Source organism: Peromyscus maniculatus, chromosome 19 (assembly GCF_049852395.1).
Source record: "Peromyscus maniculatus bairdii isolate BWxNUB_F1_BW_parent chromosome 19, HU_Pman_BW_mat_3.1, whole genome shotgun sequence".
NCBI classification, from domain to species: domain Eukaryota; kingdom Metazoa; phylum Chordata; class Mammalia; order Rodentia; family Cricetidae; genus Peromyscus; species Peromyscus maniculatus.
Window position 1 is genome coordinate 2623021 of NC_134870.1, and position 20589 is coordinate 2643609.

A 20589-nucleotide genomic window follows, 5' to 3' on the forward strand; every position below is an offset into this window, starting at 1 on the left:
TGTTTGTTTTTGAGGAAGGATCATACTAGGCCAACCTTGAATTTGCCATCCTCATGCCAGGGCCTCCTGACTGCTGGGACTAGAAGATAGGCCTGGCTAAATCTGCATTTGATAGTTGCAACAAAACAATTTAGCCCCAAACTCTAAAAGAGCCTCTGACTCTTCCTCTAGAAAATAACCTTATTGCCAAGTTCTGAGAAAGGGTTCCTCCGGATACTTTACACTTTTTCATGGTACCAAGTCAAAAGAATTCTTCTCAGTGTACCTCCACCTCTGCGATGCCCCACAGATAGCCATGTTTAGTCATAGATAGATGGATGGATAGAGAGAGAGAGAGAGAGAGAGAGAGAGAGAGAGAGAGAGAGAGAGAGAGAGAGAGAGAGAATTTCCCAACTCCAGCTTCTTAAGTTCAGTCCTAGTTCCAGATGGGGTTGATAACTAAATATGTCCAGTCACAAAAATTTTGATAACAGTAGCAAGTTTCTGACATTGCAATGACTGAAAACAAATTCAGAATCAAATGTGTGGTGAGTCTGAGGTGTTCCTGGCGGGTGTTTTGCCATGCAACCTCACTGCAGCTCTGTCTCTAAACACACAGCACGCACACCTTCCCTGCATACTCTGCCATACCACACTAAGGAATGCTTCCTGCTACATCCTGGGCTCAGCTTACAGACCACTGGATGTTATGAAATGTATTTTTTAAATGTACATACGAAGTTTTCTTCTTTATAAAGATTTATTTCAATTAAGAGAAACAGAGACGTTTCATATTTTCCCAATCATTTCCTTGTAGCATAAATTCCAATTGGTCTTTTTTATTGTATTTTTTATTTTATAATTTAATTTAATTTTACATATCAGCCATGGACTCCCCTGTCCTCCCTCCTCCCGCCCCCCACCTCAATTGGTCTTATTAATAAAAACCCGGTGTAGCCAGAAGTTTCTTGAGCTAGCTAATAAGAAGCCTGACCCATAGGCCATACAGTTTGTAAATAATATTAAGCCTCTGAATGATTATTTTATAAGTGGCTTCAGGACCACAGAGCCAGGCAGGACCAGAGAAACCTTCTGGCTAGAACCTGGATATCAGAATGTCAGATATCAGATATCAGAATGAAAGCTGAAAGATCAGAGAAGCAGAGCAGCCAGCCACTCGTTATTATGAAACCCTGAGCCTAAAGGGGCTCAGCTCCAGCCTTATATTCCTCTCTCCGCCCAGCCATATCACTTCCTGTCTCCACCTCCCTAGTGCTGGGATTAAAGGTGTGAGATCCCAAGTGCTGGGATCAAAGGTGTATGCCATCACTGCCTGGCTCTGTTTCTCTTTTAGATTGGACCAAACTTGTGTAGCTCAGGGTGGCCTTGAACTCGCAGAGATCCATCTGCCTCTGCCTCCCAAGTTCTGGGATTTATGGTGTGTGCCACCACTGCCTGGCCTCTATAGCTAACTAGTGAATGACTCTGCCCTCTGAACTTCAGGCAAGCTTTATTTGTTAGAGCATATACAAAATATCACCACATTTCTTAGTATGTAGTTATCAAATTATTATAGCTTTGGATTATACTATATTAGAATGTTTGTTTTTTTTAATTTTTTTATTATTAAGAAAGCTTTTATTCATTTTACATACCAACCACAGATCCCCTCTTTTCCCTTCTCCAGCCCCCCAGCCTTCCCCCTCCCCAAGTCTACCCCCCCATTCCCTCCTCTGACAAAGTAAAGCCTCCCATGGAGAGTCAGCAGAGCCTGGTACATTCAGCTGAGGCAGGTCTAAGCCCCTCCCCCTGCATCAAGGCTATACAAGGCATCCCACCATAGGTAATGGGCTCCAAAAAAAGCAGCTCATGCATCAGCTCAGACTACTAGCAATAGTGGAGAGGGTGCCTGAACTGGCTTACCCCAGTAATCAGATCAGTGACTACCCTAACTATCATCATAGAGCCTTCATCCAGTAACTGATGAAAGCAGATGCAGAGATCCACAGCCAAGCACCAGGCTGAGCTCCAGGAGTCCAGTTGAAGAGAGAGAAGAGGGATTCTATGAACAAGGGGCATCAAGATCATGATGGGGAACCCTGCAGAGACAACCAAACCAAACTAGTGGGAACTCATGAACTTTAGACCAACACCTGTGGAGCCTCTATGGGACTAGGCCCTCTGCATAATCGAGACAGTTGTGTAGCTTGATGTGCTTAAGGGGGCCCCTGGCAGTAGGATCAGGATCCATCCTTGGTGCATGAAAATGTTTAGTTTTTAAAATTACTGTTTGAATAGCAATAAAAATACTCCTAATGGCATATTGCTACACCATACATACACAGTACACCAGTCAACCCTCATCAGGGAAACTTCCTGCAGTAAACAGGAACCGACGGAGACCCGAAACTGGACAATGTGCAGAAAGTGAGAGACTTTGGAGCACTCAGTCTAAATGAGACGTCTCCACCAAAGTCCTCCCATCAGGGATCTGTGCAGAAGAGGAGGTGGAAAGACTGTAAGAGCCAGAGGGGATGGTTGACCCCCAAAAGTCAGTGTCTTCCAGACAACAGGACCGATGTACACAGGAATCAGAGACTGCGGCAGTCACACCCAAGACTTGCGCAGGTTCAGCCAGATGAGGCCCCAGCAGTGAGAGGGGAAGTGGACATTGGGTCCCACTCCTAACCAGGAAGCGATCTGCAACTGACCCCCGACAAGGGGAAAATCAGTTTTCTCCAGTGAAGCTCACTGGGTATATCAGCCGCACTGCAGGGCAGGTCCTACACCCAGGAGTAGTTGGCCAACACAAAATGAACTCCGTGGTTTTTCTGTAGGGTTTTTGTTGCATTTGGTTTGGGCATTTTTTGTTTTATTATTTTTTGATTTTTTTTTTCTCTTTTGAAAGAGAACAAAGTTGGGCGAGGAGGACCTGAGAGGAGTTGGAGAGGGGGAAATATGATCAAAATATATTGTATGAGAAGAGAGAGAGACAGAGAAAGAAGCGTTAAATGAATTGGGTTTGTGATTAGGACAGAATTTCCAACAATTTCTGCAATGGCCTAAACTAGTTTCAGCCATTCTATACTATGTATATCTGATGTTTTTCTTTACAATGAGTTTATGTGAAGCAGTGTTCTCAGTAACCATTGTAAAATCAAAATATGAATCAACTATGAAAAATGTTTCTAATGTTCTACATCTTGCAGAATTAAATATTCAGTCAAGATTAACTCTTTATGTAAAACAAACAAGCACACCTACTTCCTTAGAATACACATTTTCTCTCCTCTTTAATAAGTGATAAAATTATACATATATCAAAAATTGTTTTAAAGTGAATTTGTTTATGATCTATTATCAGTAAATAATTGGTTGGTATACCTACTATATATATCAAGGTACCCAAGCTCATGTAAATATTTCTCAGTTAAAAAGGGGCTGTGAGTGGACAACGTTTACAAAACCCAACTTGAAGCTGGAGACAGCTCAGTAGGTGTAAGCACTTGCTGTGCACGAGACCATGGTGCAGATCCCTGTACCCACACAAGAGGCCGGGCACACCGTGCATGCGTCTATAATCCAAGCACTGTCCAGGGCAGAGGCATGAAGATCATCACCTGGACTTGCTGGCCACCAGCCTAGCTCCAAGTTCCAGTGAGAGGCCCTATCTCAAAGGAACAAGACAGAAGGACAAGCCAGGCAAGACACATAGCATCCTGCTCTGATACACACACACACACACCCACACACACGCACACGCACACGCACGCGCACGCGCACGCACCACACACAAGAAACACACAAATAAAAATGTTTAAAAGAAGCCCTGTTCTAAACAGTCTTTTGTGACATTTTCACTACTCTCGGTCATACCTGCTCTTTTTTCTGGGATTCCACCTTCTTGTTATAATTATAGTACTTAATGCAGTTTGATTCACATAATAGTTACTCACTGCGGTTTCCTCGGAATCTAGTAATGCTATCTCTGAATAGACAGTCACTTAGAAAGCATTTATTAAGCATTTTTAAATGTCAGTTAGTGTTCCAGACACTGAAGATTCGAAAATGAATACAGTAACTTTGTTACTTTACTAATAGTGGCTCATGCCTGAAATCTCAGCGCTTGGGCTTCAAGGCCAGTGCATGCTGGATAGTGGGTATCAGGACAGCCTGGGTTATTTCAGTGGAATTTTCATCCCAGAAACTTAAAAAAAAAATTCTTTTTAAATTTTTGTCCAGGACAGCAGAGCACAGCTGTACTCCCCATACTTGGGAAGCAGAGGCAGGAGGACAGAAACTTAGCCATCCTCTACTACATAACAAGAATGAAGCCAGCCTGGGCTATGTGAGACCCTGTCTCAAAGAGAGAAGAAGTGTGGGGACACCAGAGGGGAAGAGAAGAGAGGAGACAGGGAGGGGACAGAGCATGGAGTCTGGGCCTATGAGCACTACAGCTGTAGGGCAGGGCTTGGGCAACACCCGACCTATTCGAGTCGAGTGTCGAGGTAAGGTCCAGCCGGTGTCCAGCCGGAAGGTAAGCAGTCCTTCCGATGGACGATTCTTACGCACACAAGTTCGAGAATGGCTGCCTCAGTAGGAAAAACTGTTTCTAAACACAGAAGTGTTGTGAGGTAAGAGCTCTACTTCATCTCCCTAAAAATAAAGTGAAATACGATTTCTATCAAAATGCAGTTTGTGTGGCTTGCTTCCTTCTTCCAAAAGCTTACTGGTCATGTTTAACAGGAGACTTTGACATCATTCCCGTCTCTCCTCAAAAGTGCCTTGTTCCACATTAACCTAAAACTGGCACACTTCCTAGGGCACAGACTTCAGCGAGCTGTGTTAAACTGTTGGGTATCTGAAGTAAAACCTTCTCTAAGTTCTCTCTTGTGTGGAAGTAGGCCTTCCAGTTCTAGACTTTGGAATGCTGTGAGGCTCACTGAAAACAAGGAAGACAACACACCCAGGCAAATGTTTGGTCAACCTACACCTGTTGCTCCCCTCTGGTAATGCTTCCTTCTAGCTCCCAGGGCAACTACCCTTGTGGAGAATAGTAATCTCGCTCCTCAAGGCTAAACTAGAAAATGAACCTAGCTGGACAAGCAGGAAAGGGCTGTCATGATGGGATTCTTCTCCACTGTGGATAATCTGTATCTAGAGGCGTTGGTTGGCACATGGCCCCAGGGTACGTTTTGAAGCAGATTACCCACCCCTGAGGATAACAGGCTGCCTGCTACATGTATCCACCAGGAGAAGCTCCTAACAATGGACTCTTGGTGTACCTGGCACACAGCTACTCCTCCCACTAGAACTCTGAATTGTTTTGCTGGAGGCTACAACATTCTGAGCAGTTTGTTGGGAGTTGACTGGAGGTGGGGATAACTCACCCAACACAAGCTTAGCAGAGCTGAGCTGCAGCATGTTGGGCTAGCCTTTGATGCAGACTGGTCCAACAGGTTCTGGGTCTACAGAAGAACCAGTTTGACCGGCCTGTTATGCCAACATATTCTGGTTTGATTCCATGTTCCACAGACGGTAGAAAACCTGCCCGGCAAGTTCAATGAAAGGCATATTAGGTTATCCACTGCACACGGTATAGAGCTTAGAGGCAGCAGAACTCTGCCACATCGCAGTGGTGTCCAGCTAACTCTGATGTGGTCCAGAGAGGTGGCGTCCACTGATCTGACATCTAAGTTCATAGCTTCAGGTAAAGTGAGCAGGGAAAGACCATCTGCTTTTGACCAGGGGCAAACAGTACCTAAATAAATTAAAGGGTAAGTTCATATTTTTTATATTTTTCCATTTTAAATGCATCTTTGAAAGATTAAATTAAATGTTTAAGATATATATTTTAATATGGCAGCATTAAATACCTGCACTATTATACTTTTCTGTAAAGCTGGTTGAGTATTGTTTTATGAACTTGCATCTATGTTCATCTATTTGTTGAGGTAAAGCTATTTGGTACACTAGACACTTTGCTATACTTTTTTTGTAAGTTAGTTATAACTATTGTCATTTAAAAAGTTGAGTTGAATAATTCTGCTAAGTATATCTCACATATTAATGAATCATCTTCAGCCATCTATTTCTTTGATAATATATACTATTATGTTTTACAGGCTGTTGCTACATGCTAACAATTTCATATAGTAAATCTAATTGAGAATAAAATAGTAATTGTTTCTTTAAGGCAAAAGAAAAAAGGTATTGTCCTGCTTGGTGATCCTAAGCACCTGAGAGGACAATTCACAGCAAGATTGAAGAGTGTGAAAAACAAAGGTTGTGGGACCTGGTAACTGATTAACTATTGGGCTCAAAGGCATTGCTGAGCTGAGCAGAAAGGAATGAGGACAGGCTGTGTCATGTCTGTTAGGTCTGAAAGCTTTGTATGTTACAGAAGACGTGGATCTCCCTTTCACTTACACTAAAACAGTTCTTTCCCGTCTCTTCATGGAGCCAATTAACTTGTGTGAGGAGTTTGTCACTTAGAAGGCAAGCAGCCTTTGGGTTTCCTTTAGCACTTCTGCCAGTCATCACGAGAACAACTGAGCCCACCCACCTCTGGGGAATTTAACCTAACAGCTGACGTTTGAATTTATCAAGGAACTTTTAAAAACCTAAAGAGTTGGACTGAGTACTTTCCTGTCGGTTACCTTGGCAGGACCTTGCCTGGGACAGAGCAGACCTTTTCATTGTCCCCAGGTCATGGTTATGGTCAAACAGAGAACGTAACACTTTCAGTGTGTTAGTAAAGCAGGCAGAGGGTGTCCAGGAGAGTCCCACTTTGATGGAGGGCACCTTAGATGCTTCTCAGTCCTGCTTCTAGGCAGTTCTGCATAAACTGCCCCCAGGAGCCCTGCAGCGCCGCGGCAGTGGAATGTGCTGAGTCAGCGAACCAGCGTTCATCTTTATTCCACATAAACTGTATTTTCCAAAGTTTGAGGTAATGTGAGTCAAAACTTTTATTTAGTTGAATTTTCTCTTTTCAGTTAGTTTTTGGGTACAATATACATTCAGAGTACATCATGATGTTTCTGCTACTCTGCTGCATATTGTAAAACTGTAAATGATGCTGTTTAAATGCAGGGCTTACTGCTCAGAGACAAACCTGAGACTGAACACTTTCTTATGTTTATGGTTTTGAAGAAAAAGCTGTTGGAGAACCAAATGCATGTTTTGCATAAAAATATATGGCTAAACTTTCAAGCCCAACTCTACATTTTGAAATGGGATTCTTTAATTTTCACTTAATTGAACCCCACCCACCCACCCACACACACACAAACTAGCTACTTTGGATAATTCAAGACTAACAAACTTGCTGTGAATAAAAAATGAACTAGAATATTAAAAATCTTACAGTTTATTGTATTTAAAGACAGCCTTAAAAATAAGCAGGAAAAAATGCATTTTCGACCTTATGTATTACTATAATGAATACCTCCATGCAAAGCCATGAACACTACCAGAAAAACCTCAAACACACATGTTCAACAAATCTTAGGTCACACCACAGCTTAAAAACACCTCTGTAGAATTAGTCTGAACCCATCTATGTGTGTACACTTCTACAGTTTTTGAGTGTGTGTGTGTGTGTGTGTATGCAGTTTGAGACAGTGTCTCTCTCTGTAGCTCAGGCTTTCCTGGACTTGCTATATAGACCAGGCTGGTCTTGAAATCACCAAGATCCTCCTGTCTCTGCTTCCCAAGCGCTGGGATTAAAGGTGTGTGCCACCATGTCAAACATGAACTTCTAAAATTTTTAATGTCCATTCATTACTAAAAAAAAAAACAAAAACAAAACAAACAAACAAACAAAACCTAGTGAAATAGAAATCTTGTGTGTCCCTCTTTCCCCTTAGTTAATGTCCTTCATGGCGAGTAGAACCTGGTCCTCTGGCCAATGTGTAATTCTGTATTTGGAGGTCATCCCAATCAAGAATGAGAGGACTGTTGGGCGGTGGTGGCACACGCCTTTAATCCCAGCACTCGGGAGGCAGAGGCAGGTGGATGGATCTCTGTGAGTTCGAGGCCAGCCTGGTCTACAAAGCGAGTTCTAGAAAAGGCGCAAAGCTACACAGAGAAACCCTGTCTTGAAAAACCAAAACCAAAAAAAAAAAAAAGAGAGAGAGAGAGAGGAACCAGGGAACAGCCAATGCAAACTATACTTCTGCATTTGATTTTTTTAAAGATTTTTTTAAATGTGTGTGCCTGTGTGAATGTATGCCACATGTGTTTGGGTGAGCATAGAGGCTAAGAACTGGAGTCATAGGTGGTTGTAAGACACCTGATGTGATTGCTGGGAACTGATCAAGCCATCTTTCCAGCCCCAAGACTGCACTTTTAAATTCATCCTCAACTTCAATCAAATAGTGCCCGAAAGCCAATATATTCTTAAGAGCCATGAAACCACCCCAGATTTCCCTGTCAGAGGACAGAAGCAAAGACCACATATGTACCAGCTCTGACTTCCAGCCAAGGGCCCTTGCAGGCTCTAAATTTCCTACAATTTCAGATTGTGTAGAGTTTTCCACTAGTTTCAAAGAAACACAGGCCAAAAGGCTAGGGGAGGAGCTTTCAAGTTCACCTGTCTAAATCTGGTTGCCACTGAAGTGGCTGGGACAAGCAAGGCCCGAGAAGTGTCCAATCTATTATATTACAGGAAAAACATTATCAAACTGCTTTTTCTTTAGTTTATCGATAAATTCTGATATACTTTACACCTAATATGGATTTTCTGAGCTAGTAGCAGAGGATTTCAAATGGGAAGTAAGGAACATTAGCTTATTTTTATTTCATGTATTCAATCCATTCCCACAAAACCTGAGATGCACTGAAACTTGACCTTCTGTGAGAAAGGCATTTTCTAATAAACTACAACTCGTTTCCTGAATTTGGCTGCTGATCTTAAAGGGCCAAAGAGCAGAGAAATGACCAGTTAGGATGCACTCTATTCCCAGTATTGATCCAAAGATTTTACTAAGTTTACATTGGTAAAATTATAGTAAAAATAAATTGACTACATTGGACCTTAAGTAACACTTTCCATTCTAGCGAAACATGGGATTTTGAACAGGACAAGTTTATTTGGGAGTGTTTCCAAGAAGGTCTGGTTACCAGAAGTAATTAAATATAACCTCTAACATGATATAAGAGCTTGACTCTGAAGAATATGTATGCAAGTTCTAGTCAAGCAAAAGAGAAACTGAAAAACTCACCAGCTCGTGGTGCTTCAGTGGCAATGACGCCATATGCACTCATGCAATGCATAAGCATGGTTTCCAGAACGTGAAGGTGACGCCTGGCATGGTAGTTCATGTCGGTGATCCCAGGACTTGGGAGGGGATGCAGACGGACTGCTGCAGGCTGGAGGCCAACCTGAGCTACAGCATGAGACGTGATCCAGTAAAAACCAGAACAAAAGTCAAGGAGACACAGGTGCAAATAAGAAAGAGACCCAGAAATCTAACAAAGAGTGTGTCTTTCATTAGCTTGAATTCTATTAGAATAATTATGCTGGGATTAAGAAAGGAACTCTTGAGTGCTAAAGTAGCCAATGAACTGAATTAGGATAAAACAGGAAAGTTAACCCTAATGTACAGCAGGTAAGAGGTGAAGACACACACTGCTGAACAAACCCATAACAATATTGGGAAATGATGGTGCATGCCTTTAATCCCAGCACTTAGGAGGCAGAGGATCTCTATGAGTTCCAGGACAGCAAGGGTGGTCTCGAAGAAACCAAAAAACCAAACTAAAACAACAACAAAAAACCCAGATGCACTTTCAAATGGAGGGAAAAAACACACTCTGGTATTTACTATTACATATTACCAAAGGTAAAAATACATCAACATTACCTTCCTTGGACACGAATCACCATTATTAAATAATTTCAAACAAACACTAACTTCTGAAATTAATGAATAAATTGGTTTCTCATTTCTATACAATTTTGTAATTGGTGATTTTAAAAAAATACTTGTATTAATTCTTTGAAAATCCTATACAATGTATTTTGGTTATTTTCACTCCCCTCTCCCAGTTCTTACCAGATCCATTCCCACCTCTCTACCCACCCAACTTCATGTCCTTTATTATTATTATTAAACCCACCATATCCAGTTTGTGCTGCCTAGATACTCAGAAGTGAGGCTATCCCCAAGACTGGTCAACCTATCAAAGAAAACCGACTCTGCCCTTCCAGGAGCTCCACACATGGAGGTGGGAGTGACTCTGCTCACCTCCCTTCCCTGTGCTTGGATTGTGTCTGACCTGAGCCTGCACAGGACTCGTCCATGTTGTTACAACTGTGTGAGTCATGTGTGCAAATGCCCTGCTGTGTCCAGAGAACTGTTCCATTCAGCCAACACCTCCGGCTCTCACAATCTTTCTATCCCTATCCTATGATGATCCTTGAGCTTGGGAGGAGGGTGTGATGTAGATATCCCATTTAGGGCTGTGCACTCTGCAGTCTCAGACTATGTTTTTCATTCTTAGAACAGCCTCTTCAGGCATAATAATACCTTCTGTTGGGAAAATAAGACCAGTCTAGGAAACATGTAGATAATTAGAGATAGCTTTAAGCTCTGGTCCCATCTCCCAGCTTATAACTCTTCCTGAGGATAATAGGCATATGCCATCTTTGATTATGAGATATGATCTTTTTTGGGGGGGAGAGCACTTCCTTTTCTGGCCTTTTCTGAAATAATGAAATAAGGCCCTTGGATCTATGACTTGTTGTGATTTTGTTTTGATTTTAGTTTTGGTATTTGTTTGTTTGTTGTAGACAGTCTTCATGTATAGCCAAGGCTGGCTCTGAATTCATACTCCTCCTGCTTCAACACCACTTGTCCTAGGATTAGATGTGTGCCTCCATGCCTAACTCAATGAATTAAATGTCCTCGTTTTGGTTTTTGAGATAGGGTCTTACTCAGCAGCCCCGACTGATCTTGAACTTGTGGTAAATCCTCCTGCCTTAGCCTCCTAAGTGCTGAGTACAGGTATAGGCCACCATATCTGCCTTGATCTATTAAATTTAAATTTAGTGCACGAGAGCTGGAGAGAGATGGCTCAGTGGCTAAGATCACTTACTGTCCTTGCAGAGGGGTTGGGCTCAGTTCCCAGCACCCACACGGAGGCTCACCAGCCTTCTAACTCCAGCTCTCGGATCTGATGCCCTCCTCTGGTCTCTGCAGGGACCAGACAAGCCCTTGATGCACAGATAGACTTTGAGGCAAAACCCTCCTACACATAAAAAATCAAAATAAATAAATCTTTAAATTTAGGACTTGAGGGGGGCTGGAGAGATGGCTCAGTGGTTAAGAACACTGGCTGCTCTTCCAGAGGACCCAGGTTCAATTCCCAGCATCCACATGGTGATTCACAACTGTGTGTGGCTCCAGTTCCAAGGGACCCAACATAATCACATAGACATGCATGCAGGCAAAACACCAATGCACATAAGAAATTTTAAAAAATTAGAATTAAAAAAAATTTAGGACTTGAAAAAACCGACAACACAGGCATGGAAAAGCTATTGTAAATATGTTTTCTAAGTCCATCAGAAGTTGACTTATATTCATCTTTCAAATGTATACATATATATATGTAAGGCAAATAAAAGTCTGTGTAGAACAAAATTCCTAAGAAATAAATTATTAATGCAAAAAAGTCTAAAAAATAGAACCCAGTACTGTAATGTACATCCATAATCCAACTCTTGGGGAACGGAGACTTGAGGATTAGGAGTTTACAGTCATTTTCAGCTACACGGTTCCAGGCCAGCCTGAGCTACATGAGACCCTATATTTAGGATTTAGGGGAGGAAGTTGGGGATAAATATCACCAAAATATATTGTATGAACTGTGAAATCCTCATAGAATTAATAAAAAAATATATTTTAAAAGTTTAAATATAATAAACTGGGAAAACTTTATCAAAGTACATTTCACATTTCTATGAAATCGTGAAATAAATTTCAATACTAGGGCTGGAGAAATAGCTCAGCTGTTAAAGGCTGGGTAGTTTCACACCCAAAATTTCAATAAATAATGAATGAAGGTGGATTATGGTAGGTACTTAACTCCAACACTGGCTGAAACATCTATTTTTTTTTCTTAGTTGGAGACTAAGTTACATCAAACTTTGTTTGCTTGTTTATTTTTCAAGACAGGGTTTCTCTGTATAGCTCTGACTGTCCTCGAACTCACATAGATCTGCCTGCCTCTGCCTCCTGAGTGCTGGGCTTAAAGGTGTTCGCCTCTAAGCCTGGCAAGTTGCATCAAGTTTAAGTCTTTTTCTTCAGGTGTGGCACCACATATCTGTAACTCCAGGAGGCAGAGGCAGGAAAATGTCAAGTTCAGGGTCAGCCTGGACCACGTAGAAAGACCGTCCTGAACTAACTAACTAAAACCTCTCATGATCTCTTGCCAATTTAAAGCTTTCTGGAGTAAATAGAAAGATATATTGGGTATATAAATTAACTTTTATGTAATAATTTTTTGGCTAAAATTCAGAAACTTTATTATTTTTTCAAAAAATATTTTCTAGGCAGGCAGTGACGGTGACTCAGGCAGACCCGGCACTCAGGAGGCAGAGGCAGGCAGATCTATGTGAGTTCGAGGCCAGTCAGAGCTGCACAGAGAAACCTGGTCTCAAAAAAGCAAAAAACAAAATTAAAAACCTGAGCTGGGTGGGTGAATGCCCACCACTATACTCCAGTACTTAAGAGCTTGAGACAGAATTGGAAGTTTGAGATCAGCCTGGTACAAAAATAAATACAAAACAGAAAAATAAAGACAATTAAATAGTTTTTAAAAAAGAACAATTTAGGCTGGGCGGTGGTGGCGCACGCCTTTAATCCCAACACTTGGGAGGCAGAGCCAGGCGGATCTCTGTGAGTTCGAGGCCAGCCTGGACTATCAAATGAGTCCCAGGAAAGGCACAAAACTACACAGAGAAACCCTGTCTCAAAAAACCAAAAAAAAAAAAAAAAAAAAAAAAAAAAAAAGAAAAAGAAAAAAGAAAAATTTAGGCTGGGCAGTGGTGGTGCACACCTTTAATCCCAGCACTCGGGAGGCAGAGCCAGGTGGATCTCTGTGAGTTTGAGGCCAGCCTGGGCTACAGAACAAGATCCAGGAAAGGTGTCAAAGCCACACAGAGAAACCCTGTCTTGAAAAACCAAAAAAAAAAAAAAAAAAAAAAGAAAAGAAAAAAAGAAAAGAAAAAGAATAAGAAAAAGGAAATTTTTAAGCTTTCATATTGATTCTATCATCAAAAAACTGCATGATGTATGAGAAGACAGCATCTATATACAAACATGGCATTTACAGACAGAGCTGAGACTGGAGTCTTGGGTCGACTTACCTATTAGTTACACTAGTAGTAGTTAGCAGTTAGTTTTCAACCTCAGTAAAAAAATTAAAGCTGTACCTGCTCTCCCTTTAAGTCTTACTTTTAGGTTCAAAAAAGAAGATATATACTGCATTCTATAGGCTGGAGCAGAAGGAGTGAACAAGTTTGAGGAAAGACTAGGCATATAACAAGGGTTAGGCCAGCTGGGGCTACAAAGCAAGTCCCACTCTCAGAAAACCAAGGCAAACAATTCTATGCACACACACACACACACACACACACACACACACACACACACACACTACATTTGTATTTTAACACTGTTCTTGAATTAATTTCCTACCAACATTAAACCACTTCTCAACTCATAGCAATTCTGAGTATTATTATTATTTTTTATCTGGGGATTTTATCTGATTCAGGGTCTCATGTAGCTCAGATTGGTCTCAAATTCTATTGCAGCAGCAGCAGATCAGCCTGAACTTCTGAGTCCCTACTTCCACCTCCCATGTGCTGAGATCATAGGCACAAACCACAACACCAGGCTCAGTGTACTATTAATAAATCAAAAATACAACACTTCATTGCTTATATTACACGTGCAATAATCTACAGATAGTTTAGATATGACTGTAGGGTTGACTGTGTATGGATGAGAAGGAAATATTTCTGATCACAAAATCATCTGTCTTCTCTTTTTTATTAGTTTATATTTAAAATTCTTTAAAACTTATGACCTGTGATTTAAGACCCATTCCAAGGTTTTTTTGAGTAAAAGGGAGTCCCATTAACAATTAAACTAGAACAACAAATATTAACCAGGACTATGACTGGTAAGCCAGCCACATGGTGATCTTACACAACCTGTCCATTACAACATCAGTGTCCCAAACAGCTCACAAAGAAAGTCACCAGGGTATGATGTGTTAAAGCATGATTTCACTGTGAATTTTTATACCCTTGATCCTAACTCAAAAAAAACTGGGAAAGTACTAGCTAAAACTCAAAGTCTTTGCTAACTGGCCTGTGGGCATGTCAGTCGGCATTTTCTTGATTGCTAATTGAAGGACCCAGCCCAGTGTGTGCAGTTCCACCCCTGGGTCCTAAGTTCTCTAAGGAATGTGGCTGAGCAAGCCAGGGGAAGCAAGCCATAGCAGCTTCTTCCATGGTTCCTGCTTGAGTTCCTACCTCGGCTTCCCTCAATGATGGACTGTGATTGAGATGCAGAAGCCAAACAAACCCTCTCGTCCCAAGTTGCTTTCTGTTAGTGTTTTATCTCAGCAACAGAAAGCAAACTACAACAGAGATGATTACCTGTGTTTATTTTTATAAATCTACTGAGGAATGTTTTAACAAATAGACTCTAAGTGTCAGTGACTTGCTCTTACAGTTGCCCTTCAGAATATTTTGTATTTATATAACTGTAAATAAGTACTATTCTCACTTTCTGACATGATTGTCTCACACACACACACACACACACACATACACACACACACAACAATACAGTATATTGACTGGATAAAAGTAGAAAGACTCATTTTTCAAGATTCTTTTTTTGTTTTTTTTTTTTGTTTTTCAAGACAGGGTTTCTCTATGTAGTTTTGGTGCCTGTCCTGGATCTTGCACTGTAGACCAGGCTGCCCTTGAACTCACAGAGATCCGCCTGGCTCTGCCTCCCGAGTGCTGGGATTAAAGGTGTGCACCACCACCACTGCCCGGCCAATTTTCAAGTTTCTTAAAATAAATGAACCTTTTCAATTTTATAGTCTTGGCGACTGCTTTTACATTTTCCTGGCATCTCTTTGGCATTTAAGTCCTGAGGTTCTCCTAAGTGCCACTGTTAGAAAGGCGGTGTAAGACCTATAAAGTGGCCATGGAGATTAAATATTGCCTAAATATGACTACATTATAAATAGATGTCCCTGTCCATGACATATCATTTTGAAAATAAGAAACTAACATTCTTAAACCATTACCACATCTACAACTAGGAATAAACTGCGTAAGAACCGTCTTTATCAAGCATACAGAGGTTCTTTATTGAGAAACATCACACACCCAGTAAGACATTGCCATCACTAACATGAAGTAAGCTCGATGCATCTCTAAAAACAAATGAGGGGCTGGTGAGATGAGTCAGCTGGGAAGGTGTCTGCGGCCAACACTGATGACCCGGGTTCGATCCCAGGACCACATGGTAGAAAGGAAGAACCAGCTCCTGTGTTCCCACGTGTGCTGGGGCCCCAAGCCCAGTAAAGTAAACAAATAAATGCAAAAAACAAAGCAACAACAACAACAACAACAAAACAGTAACAACATGACTAAGGGATGGCTTGATCCAAAAAGTACTTGCTGTCCAAGCATTGGTACTAAGTTCAGATCCCAGCACCTTAAAAACACCAGTGGGTGGAGACAAGTGGACATCCGGGGTTTACCACCCAGTCAGCCTAACTCAGTCAGTAAGCTCCAGGCCCAGTGAGAGACCTTGTCTCAAAAAATAAGAGGGAGGCCAGGAGTGATGACACCCTTCAATTCAAGAAGTTGGGAGGCAGAGGCAGGCAGATCTCTGAGTTCAAAGCCAATGTGATCTACATAGCAAATGCCAGGCCAGCCAAGGCTACATAGTGAGACCTCTGTCTCAATAAACTGACTGACTGACTTACTGACTGACTGACTGACTGACTCACTCACTAAGAGGAAGCAGAGCTAAGGAAAACACCTGATGTTGACCTGGCCTCTACAGGCATATACACACATGCACATATCCACACCAACATGTACATTTATCACACATACCACAACAATACACACACCAAATTAAAACAAGTTAGGTTAAATTAAAATATAAACAAATATGCAGCAGGTATGGTAGCTCATGCATGTGATCCCAATGCTTGGAAGGTTGAAGCAGGAGGATTGCCATGAAGTCAGCACAGGCTATAGAGTAAGATCTTGTCTTAAAACAGAGAAAAAGAAGGGCATTTACTCCAGTACAGCTATAGCCACTTGTTTAACCAAACTAAATAAAGCTTCTAGCCAGGTATGATGGCATACAGGTGTAATACTTGCTGAAAGAGGGGGATTAAAGGCTAGCCTGGTTCACATAGAGTCCAAGTCTATAAATAAATAATAAAACTTGCTGATCTAGGTTGGAAATTGGCCAGACTAGATGAGGCTATTCTTTCTCATTGAAGGTAATGTCTAATCGTTTGTGTTTACATGTTTGCAGTGCTGGCATAAGGGATCAAACCCAGGAGCTTGTGCATGCTAACTTAGCATTAACAGACCTAATGTAGGTCTATTAATGACCTACATTCCTTAGCTATGGGGTAAATACTTTTGAGAAATATTCTGTTATGTAGCTGAGGCTAGCTGGAACTTCCCATATAGCCAAGCTGGTCCCCAATTTGCAGCAATAATGCCGCAGCCTTCTAAGTACTGAGATTACAGATTTACAAGTGGAAACTACCATGCCCTGATAATCTTTAATGCCTGCTGTAAGTACTTCCAAGAATATCTAAGGCACTATCAACATAAAAACATTGATGCTGACATGACCCATGGATGCTAAATATATCTTTTAAAATAATTATAAAATTGCTAAGCCTGAGTAGAACATTCTTTTGTTTTGTTTTTTTTCAAGACAGGGTCTCACTATGTAACTCTGGCTGTCCTAGAACTCACTATGCAGACCAGGCTGGCCTCGAACTCACAGAGATCCACCTACCCTTGCCTCCTAAGTGCTGGGATTAAAGACGTGTGCCACCAGGCCTAGCAAAGAAAGATATTTTTACTCAGCATAATCAATTTGGCACTTTCAACTCAAATCATAAACCAAGTATTTTGGCACTTGGAGTAGGATCTAGTGATGGTGTATATGTCCATCTACATGGATGGTGAACATGCCCATCCATGAATACCACTTACCAACAACTATAAACAATTCTTAAAAAAATTATATCAAGTGTTCATTTAACTTGGTCCAATATTTTCAATTAACATACTTATGTCTTAAAAATCCTATTCCCTTTCAGTTTGTGCTTAAAATAATGCTGACTATAAGCATAACAGCTCACTCCAATTTTCCAGTATTATATGTTTATGCTAGAGATACTGTTGTTGTTTTTTTTTTTTTTTTTTTTTTTTTTTTTTTTTTTTGTAAATTGCCATAATGGATTTAATCCCTGCCTTAAGTTTTGAGCCAGGAGATACAGGTTCTCACTTAATGGGATGGAAGAGGAGGACAATATGAGGAGGAGGGGCTAGAGAAACATGGGGAGTTCCAGACACAAACAGGGGACAATGAGATTCAAATACTGCACCCTGCTCCTAGTTACATCCTGGTTCTTTATATGAACCACAAACTATCATTTCTTCCTTTAACGGTAATTTGTTCATTCTAAATAGTGGTATCTAAAACAGTAGTTCCATGGCCTCGAGCACAGGAAATGTGGCTAGTCTGAACTGAGGGGTGCCATTTAGGTCAGAGACCCACTTGTCATCAAAAACGCGGTGTGAAGCAGGGGCGGTGACACCGGCAGGAGGAGTCTGCGATTCTGGGGCTGGCATGAGTTAGCGTGAGATGCTGCCTTAGGGAAAAAGAAGACACCCTTAGGATAAAGAAAAATACAAAAACCGCGGGGCTTTGTGTGTATATGGTATGTGTGTGTGTGTGTAAGGCATGAATACAGGCACCTGTACAGGGTGAAAAGTTAACTTTCAGGAGTTGGTCCTTGCCTTTCTATCTTTTTTTAGACAGGGTTTCTCTTGGTTTTGCTGTGTTCCCCAGGCTATCTGGTTCTAAAGCTTGTCTCTGCCTCTCACTCCCCGTAGTTCTGGGATTACAGATGTGGGCTACCACATCTGGATTTTTATGTAGGTTCTGGGGATCAGAATTAGGTTATCAGGCATGCAGGACAATTATTTTTACCCACAAACTATATCCTTGGCTTCTCATTACTTTTTAACTAACTACATGTTAAGGCAATTATTTTAGACAAATTGGGGTAAGTAAAATACATTGTTAATCCCATCTTTTTGTTTTTATGTTTTCTTTTATTTCTAGACAGGTCTCTCTATGTAGCTCTGGTTAGTCTGGAACTTACTATGTCCAGGCTAACCCTGAACTCATAGAGAGCCACCTGCCTCCACCTATTGAGTGCTAGAATTACAAGCATGACTCACCATGCCCAACTTCACGTTTTGTTTTTGGTTTTTAATGTGGCTATTAGAAAATTTAAATTCATATCTGTGGTGCTATCAGATAGCATAATGCTAAGACTCTCTGGCAAGAACTAGGGTACCAGACGACTGGAGAAAGCATCCTCTGGTATTTAGAAATTTATGAAAGGAATTAAAATTTAATAGCATTAGTGTGCTGATAAAGATGAGTATTGAGGTATGGGCCAACGAGGGGCCTTTGTGGAAGAAGACAGGAAGGGGAGTGGAAAGAAATGTTAGCTGGAAGCATGGGGGGGGGATATTGGATAAACCAAGTCAAAACAGGAGAAAAGAGTAAAAGTTCTTTCCTGTTCACAAAGGAGAAGGTCAAGGTGTAAGGCAGAATGGAGAGGACTCAAGTTTCTGTGACCCTGTAAGAAGGGTTGCATTTTAATCCTCAGGCAATGGAGTAGTCAGTGCAGGGTTGTAAGTAGAGGGGTAAAATAAAAAAAAATAATGGCTCAGATCTCAGGCAAGTGCGCAGAGAGGTAAGAAATGGCCTAAACTGGGCGGAAAAGAAAAGTACGAATGGGAAGAAAGCACTAAGCAAATCACTATTTAGGAGGTGACATCTGTAGACATGTAGGTGACTTGTCTGATCACATGGGGTGGGAGCAAGACCCTGGCCTGTTTTGAGGAGGCACATGCAATCAGGTGATTTTAAAGGACTGTCTCTCCTGTCCGGAGAGACAAAGGATATCGGATACTAAACACTAGTGGAGGTTATTGCTGCAGGAGTTACTGGTGACCTAGGGTGCATGCAAGGAAGGCGGTGAGAAGCGAGCCCCAGGGGAGCCCAGTCCTGTTGTCCAGCACCGCGGAGGGGCTAGAGACGGCATGTTTCCAGGCCAGCCGGGACCGTAGTGCACCCCGCAACAGCCTGAGCTGCAGTGGAAGGTTCTGCACCCTAAGGGGGAAAAGGCAGGTGGTGAGGAGCAACTGCATTTTTTCCCCCAAACCTGCCTTAGGCATTGTCCAAATCACAGAATGGAGAAAGAAATGTAGGAATATCACACCCTCTTAGCTCGGTTGTTCTATTTAATCTGGACTAGCTTTTCAGTCGGAGATGAAAATACTGTACAGAAAGGCTTGAAGAACACACTGAGGATTTGGAAGAGAGCAAAGGAAACAGGAGAGCTGAACAGGGGCTACTTTAAGATTAACCAACTCCTTCCAGGAGGGTTAAACCATGTCATGTCAATGTCATTAGCCTACCCTGACATGTGACTTTCCCTCATATTACCCAGTTATCCAACTGTGGGAGTTGAGCATTTACTGTAGAATCAAGAATTTGATTTTTAACATGGTGAGAGTTAAGTGGTTTAGAAAGCTACACGAGGCCCTAAATTCTAAAAAATCCTACAAAACACAAGAAATGCAATTGACTAAATACACACAGCACAGAATTTACCATTTTAACCATTTCCTCACACAAGTCTTTTTTTTTTTTTTTTTTTTTGTTTTTCGAGACAGGGTTTCTCTGTGTAGCTTTGCGCCTTTCCTGGTACTCACTTGGTAGCCCAGGCTGGCCTCGAACTCACAGAGATCCGCCTGCCTCTGCCTCCTGAGTGCTGGGATTACAGGCGTGCGCCACCACCGCCCGGCTCCTCACACGAGTCTTAACTGAGCATCTAACAGGGGCATCTAACGGGTGGAAGGCAGGCGGAGGCAGCGCGTTTGTGGGCCTGACTGGGCAGCTCTGGGGTGGGGTGCAGGGCCCCGACCGTGACAGAAGCAGCCTTCCTCTGCCACCACCGTACAACATACAAGAAGAGACGTTCCTTGTCTTACAATAGAGCCGTGTTCCTGTAAACCCAGAACTGAAAATATTTCAAGTCAAAACAACATTTAACAGGGCTGGGAACGAAGCTCAGTGGTGGAGCGCTTGCTGAGCATGCAGAAGGCTCCACACATACCCTCACCAAAACAGAAAACAACAACAACATGAAAAACCTAGGAGGACATCTGAGCTTATGCACACGGTACTGTACAGCTTTGTCTCCTCCATGACCAGTAACGTCTGG

At 41.8% G+C, this 20589-nt stretch overlaps 1 protein-coding gene across 1 annotated transcript in view; it reads left to right on the forward strand.

Annotated features, from left to right (window-relative positions):
- The first annotated feature begins 5346 nt into the window (after positions 1–5346).
- The window catches only part of Rbbp8 (RB binding protein 8, endonuclease), a 100014-nt gene continuing 84771 nt past the window's right edge, over positions 5347–20589 (forward strand). The window contains exon 1 of the mRNA XM_076554726.1: positions 5347–5756. The gene's annotated coding sequence lies outside the window, so the exon portion shown is untranslated. The remainder of the gene's footprint in view (positions 5757–20589) is intronic.